At 34.6% G+C, this 7,032-nt stretch overlaps 1 pseudogene; it reads right to left on the bottom strand.

Annotated features, from left to right (window-relative positions):
- Positions 1 to 1,013: 1,013 nt before the first annotated feature.
- On the bottom strand, positions 1,014 to 1,098 carry LOC121494120 (annotated as a pseudogene).
- Positions 1,099 to 7,032: the final 5,934 nt, after the last annotated feature.

Consider the following 7,032-nt stretch of genomic DNA (forward strand, 5'->3'; position numbering starts at 1 on the left):
CTTTACTAATTGCAGTGACCCTACCCGGCAGATACTATTGCAAACTCCATTTTATTACTAAAGAAAACGTGTCATGGAAAAGTTAAGTAATTTGACTAAGTAATAGTGTGAGTGAGAGAGACTGGAGCCAACAAAGGTGCCTGCTTCCTGAAGCTGCCAAATCAGCCCTTGTGTCTGATCCATGACACACACTATGGGTCAGAAATGAATGTTGCACAGTCCACTCTTGAAGGCCTTAACATCTAGAGGGGAGACTGAACAAATGCAAATTTGTTCTGAGATAAATGCAAATTTGATTTAGGCATAAGTAATAAGAGAAAAGACTATTAATCTTTATAGAGAATTCTTTACAGAGGAGACGAGTCAAACTTAAAGACCAAGTGAAAATGGCAGATAAAATGATGGCAGTATTTCATACATTTCCAGCATGCTGTACTGCAAAGTCACGGAACATTAAAGCATGACACATTTAGAAAAAAGTAGTTTAGTGTGGCACAAATATAGTGTATATTGAGGACAAGTGGAAGGAGGTAGAGCTAGAGAGGTACGTCAGGGCAATTTATGAAAAAAAAAAATAGAGAATGGCTTTACTGCCCATGCCAAGCCCATAGGCAAAGATACACAGATTTTTTTTTTTTTCCTATAACCACAGTGCTCTCTTGAGTTGTGCAGGGCAAAACCAGCACTGATATATGTAGTGGGGCAGTGGTCATGAGACAGTGTTAAAGAGTGGAAAAAGTAAGATGGGATTTACTACAAATTTAAGCCAGTGCTTCATAAAGCATGCAAAGGAAGACCATAACCCACCTAAAATATGATTGAATTTGAGTAAATTAGTCAAGTATGAGTTGGTCTAAATGCAGGTGATTTTTTTCAAAAGGAACCATTTTAAGGATAGATTATGGGAAGACCTTGAAAGCAGCCCTTTGCTATGGAGGTCAAAGTTCACTTGGACTCTTCCTTCAGGATTTTTCTTTCTTTCTTTTTTTTTTTTTTTTTTTTTTTTTTTAGCAGCTACAAAGATTTTGGGTGCTCTATATGTTCAGAGAAACTTCTCTAGTAACAAACTATAGAAACGATCCCTGAAAGTATAGTCTTCTTCCTTCAGGATTTTTAAAAATGTAAATATCTTTATAAAGTTGTCACTACTGGGCGTAAGGACTCTATCAAAGAAATGTTACAGACTCAAGAAAAATAATAATTGATTTAAGGCAGAGTGGCCACACAGCGTACCATTTGGGTTTTGCTCTTTATACTGCATTTTGCTCCATTACTCAAGAATGATGTGAGACTCTAAGAAATTCAAATAAAAACACTTCTTCATAGTTTAACTTGCTGGGCAGGGTGGCTTTGTCACTAGGCCGTCACTGAAGGAAGAGGGCCACCCACCTCAGCTGCTTGCTGGGGCATCTCAGAGCAGTTGCCAAAGAAGCAGGTTTCAAGTGATGTAGCAAAGCAGACAGGAGCGGTGTGCAGGCTTCTTAAGGAACCTGAAAGAGTTCATGGAAGAGGGAATAAGTTAAATATTTCCAACAAATTAAAGAGTGGAGAAAAATCTATATAAATTAAAGAATGGAGAAAATTCTATGCATGAAACAGGAAGGCAAAGTTTAGAGACCACTGAGAGGATGATTACAGATGAATTGTTAAAAATAGAGCAGTAAAAGTAAGCAGACGAGGTTTAAAAAAAAAAAAAACTTGTAGGAAAAGAAAAGGAAGTTAATAAAAAAGGAGAAATATTTTAAGATGTGATGTATCTGATAATGTTAATGTAGTGATGCAAATGATCAGGAATGTTCCTGATTTTCTGAAATAGTCATCTGATAAATCCTTAGCCAAGATTCAATCTCATGCAGATTTGATGCGAATATTGCCTTCTCTCAGCCATAGCTATCTAACAAATTCTGTGAACCCTATTAGAATTTAGATGTATTAACTCATTACATAGAAGATCACATTGTTTCCTCAAGAGAAGGGTCTACCCCTAACCCATTTTGCAGGGCTGTGGGGGAGGGATGTCTGTGCATAGATAAATACGGATTGGGATATATGATCAGCTTATACTTGTAAAAATATGCTACAATCCTTTTCCTTAAAGGTAAATTTTAAAAATTGAATATGTGGAATGGGGCAGCTTTTGTTTGTTGATTTTTTATGGAGACAATTGAATTAGGTAAAAGATAGCTATAATGCTATACTTGTTTCTATAGAGAGTTATAAACATCGAGGATAAGTTTTTTTTTTGAGGATAAGTATTAATAAATATCTTTGAAATTACGTTACATGTAGGCTGAAACACTAGTGAGATCTCTGAGTTTATACTTGACCTTGCCCGATTTTTAGAAATGCAGGATCAGTCTTATAAGAATAAATTATAAGAATATCCTAAGTATCTGGGTGAGTGAGCAGAAAAGTACCTGATGAGTTTCAGAGTCAGCTAGTGCAGTGTAAAGTGGTGAGAAATAAAACACTTAAACTGTATGCATTAAAAAAGGCCTCTGAGGTATTGATTCCTATTCTTGGCTCATAGTTCACACTTAGAAATTTGCCTTGCCTCTGCTGAGTCTTTATTATCGCTATGTTGTCCTGATCTGTCATTGCATAGCTTGGCCCAGCACAATGGCTTGAATGGATCAAGAAACGTCTTTTAAATCAAACAAATTTTCCCCCAGTCATTTCAGCTCTACCCATGACTGTGTAAGTATGGCAATTATCAGAAAGGGCACTGGAAACAGACTATTACCCTGCTGGTAAGGGATAAGTTACTCATATGCACCTGTTGTAATGGTGTGTAGTATTATGGTTTCTGCGTTTTCAGAAGATAAGAAAAATGAAAAGACATGCCAAGCAATGTGCAATAGGTTAGAAGGGATCAAGGGTGCTCTACAATAAAATTACAAAGAATCTCTGAAGGTGACGGTTGAAAATGCATCATAAATTACTGAGGTTTAAATGGCTTGTGGCTACTGTATCAAGAAGCCCAGCTCTAGAATAAAAAAAATGTTCTAATATTCATAGTTATTTTGTGTGTTCTTTTAAAAAAACGTTTCCTTCTTCACTTACTTTCTCCCAATAAGCATGTAAAACAGAATATATTTTTTTTCTCTTAATGGGAGAAGAAATTGAGTCTTGAGTAATGAGAAATCTGACCACAGGTCAGAGGAAGAGTAAGTTCTTGAACCTTAGGTCCACCGAATTCACAGTTTTAAAAATCAAAAGTTTTAAAAGAATCATTTAAGTTTTTTTTTTTTAATTGGAAATGGGAGTGTGTGACTTTAAGAGCAAACACTAGGAAATACTGTTCCACATGGTAAAGAATATACACTTTTAAATCAAGAGGTAATATGAATGGGTTTGGAAAATATCTGAGGACTTCACTCAGTCTACTAAAGATAATTTGGTGCAGGCTTTACCTTTAGAGTTGAATGAGGAAGATGTTCTCTTTCTTCTTGTGGCATTCCCCTGAGCTCCTCTTGGGGAGCAGTGCCATGCCAAAGCTTCTGGAAGAATCTGCAAAATCTTTGACTTTGAGAACTAAGAATTTTAAGCTGTAGTTGGAAGTTCTGCCTGTGACTAAGATTTACCAAATGAGCCACTAAATATTGTCAGAAAGGGATAAAGAAAAAAAGACAAAGATGAGGCAAGGTGGTGGAGGAGTAATAGAAGTTCCATTAGCTTCTATGACAACTTTTCTAGGAATCTAAGAAAATAATGACAATGAAAGTATTTTTGAAATACATCATGTTCCAAGTCAAACCATTATGATGCTACAGTTATTCAGAGACAATATGTCTGGCTTTATACTAAATGGAGAGAATAGAATCAAAGAATCTGAAGAATTAAGGCAGGTATTACAGGTTTTTATTATTATCATTTTTAAATTTTCTAATCTCTATTTCTCCATTACAGAAAACATTGCTGTGTAAACCAAAATGGCTTTCAATGTGCAAAGCTATAGAAAATAATACATTGGGTAAGCCTATATATATATATGTATATATATATATATATATATATTTAGTTGAGCTTTGCTGGTTTGCAAAGTCTTTACTTGCTGAGAATGATGAAGAATGAACACACTGAGAAAACACATTATGTAAGTAATATAAGCATTTGTATTTGTGAAATTAATACTAAATCATAATAACAGGTAATGACTTGAACTTGAATACTTAGAAATTATTTTAAATATTTAATGAAATGATAGAATCCATCGACAACCCTCAGTCTTTGTGCGAACTCTAGCAGTTCGCCAAAGCTTTTCAATGTCAGAGCAAATTGAAAAACGGAAGCTGACACATTTAGATACATGTTATGCCAAGGCACTCAGGTCGCACATTTCTGTAACAAGAATTATAGCTTACATTTAATAAACACCTGCTATGTGAAAAACACTGTGTTAAGTGCTTTATATGCAATGAATTATTCAATTTTCATAATGACTCCATAAGGTGATACTTTCATTATTTCCATTTTTAACAGACAAGGGATTTAACTTATTATTAATTAGAAAATTAATAGCTAATATTAGCGTAATCAAGTAAGGCTAAGTGGGGGCACAAAGTTTTCAATTGTCTGGTTACAGATCTATGGTCTGAAACACTAAGTTATAATACAGATATAAATTAATTAAAAGAAGAATGCAGTTTGGGGTACTTGGGTGGCTCAGTGGTTGAGCATCTGCCTTCGGCTCAGGTCATGAACCCGGGGTCCTAGGATCGAGTCCTGCATCAGGCTCCCTGCAGAGAGCCTGCTTCTCCCTCTACTTATGTCTCTGCTTCTCTCTGTGTCTCATGAATAAATAAATAAAATCTTTAAGAAAAGAAGAATATGGTTTATGGATTAAACACAATCTAAATCATATTCAGTCATCAATCTAACAAACTAAATATATGTATATGATGAGGCAGGTGACAATGAGGAGGTTTGGTTATTCATATACAGTAAGGTACAGTAAGGTATTTTACTTTATGTAAGCAGGTGATTTTTTTTTTTTTATTGAAGATAGTGAAAAGTTTCCACTATAGAAACAGGTTGGAAAAGCTTTTTAAAGCTTCCTTTTAAGTAAAAAGATAGGCTCTTAATGGATACAGAGAAACTTATGGTTGAAGAATAAATATTTCCAGATGATTCCATGTAACTGGTGTTCTGGAAGAGGAGTAATTGTTAGCTATTTGCAACATTTCAGGAAGACAAAAAAATAATAAAATTTCCATAGAATAAGACTATCTGGTAAAAATAAATCTTTGCTTTGTGTTCGTGGGAATAAAAATGAAATTTATAGTTGGTATTAAAAATATCTATAGCATATATACATGTATGTGTATTATATATGTATATATATGCATGACAATCACATATTTGTAGATATTTTTCAAGTGCTATAAATAAAAATTAGTGCAATTAGAATTTGATCCAATTCATGTAACACATAGTATCTCTATAGTTAGTGCTAAACCACTTTAAAGTATGATTATCTGATATGCCCAGGGAAGATTTAGTAAAACAGAAGGTATGTTATTGTAATCACTGATACTTTGGTAGGTAGTGATATGGTGTCTATAAATAGAATAGAACTAATTCAGAAACAGTGGCTTTTCTTGGGGATCAGGTGCAGCTGACTGGACATGTGCTGATTGCTCCAGATCTGTTTATTTAGCAGTTTTTGTTTTTGTTATTTAAAGCCAGCATACATGTGGCTGGACCTGGACAAAGGCAACCTTTAATTCAAGCAATCGAGATGCTCTTCTTTTCTAAACTGCTGTTGTTCAGAGTGCTGATCACTACCTAGGATAGGGTTATGCAATCAATTTAGGAATCTTATGCATATTTTCTGTGACATAGAAATGAAAGAACTGGCTGGCAATGTCTAAATGGTCTCAAGGTCTAAGGATGACAGTTTTATGAAATAATGTGTTTGAGCCATAGATGTATGTGGGAGGTTGAGCGATGGTAGAGACTTATGTAGGAATCATAAAGTAAAGTCTCTGTATGAATGGAGGCAAAAAATTAACATTTCTCTGGGACATTATCATGGAAAAACTGATAAAACCCCCCAGTGTGGACACCCAATAATGGGGTTTCTTAGTCTAACTTTTGGGACTTCTGTTTAGGAACATGATTTGTTCTACTTTCTATGTCTCTGGAGTCCATTCTATCCCCCCTGTGATGTAAACTGTATTCTGGTGGTCAGGCAGGGGAGCTTTCTTTTTTTTTTTTTTCTTTTAGGGGAGCTTTCTGAATTATTTCTTTGTTGATCAATTCAGCTTCTATGGTGTTTCCAGATGAATTTTTCCCAGCCACAGTTCTGCTTAGAACAGTTTAATAATTCTCCATATGGCCAAGGTTAACTTTAAACACTTTAATCTGGCATAAAAAAAAAAAATTCTTTAGCCATTGGGCTTTGCCAATGTGTTGAGCTCTATTTCCTATCATTACTATACAAAGTCCTAGGATTCAGTAAAACCAAAACACTTGCTGGACCAGATTGCATTAGAGCATTTCACACGTTTATGTTTAGTCTCAGTTCTGTTCTCATTTATTGTTTATTCTCTCTTTGTAAACCAGTAAACCTTCCATTTCTCCTTTAAATCTCAGTGGTCTTTATGTTTCACCTCCTATGTGAAATCTTCATTGATGCCTTCCACCCAGCAACGGTAAGATGGTTCATCTTTTCAGCCTTCTGCTGTCTCTACCATTATGTCTTACATAGCTTCTTGTCCCAAGTGTACAATAAAGCACTTAGAACATAGTAAGAGATTAATACATATTTGTTGAATGAATAAACATCTATAATCATGGATATATATATATATATATATATATATATATATATATATATATATAAAGGTGTTATATTTGCTGGACACATTTATTTGACTGTTGTGCTCCTTTTCCCCAAAACTAAATAAATATTGATTAATATACCAGCACTGCAAAATTGAAAATGAATTTCTACATGATATAAGGAAATCATCATCATTTAGTAGACATGATGCTTTGAGCCCTTCAAATAACTGCTTGTCTAAGCTG

The sequence above is a fragment of the Vulpes lagopus genome, chromosome 6 (assembly GCF_018345385.1).
Source record: "Vulpes lagopus strain Blue_001 chromosome 6, ASM1834538v1, whole genome shotgun sequence".
NCBI classification, from domain to species: domain Eukaryota; kingdom Metazoa; phylum Chordata; class Mammalia; order Carnivora; family Canidae; genus Vulpes; species Vulpes lagopus.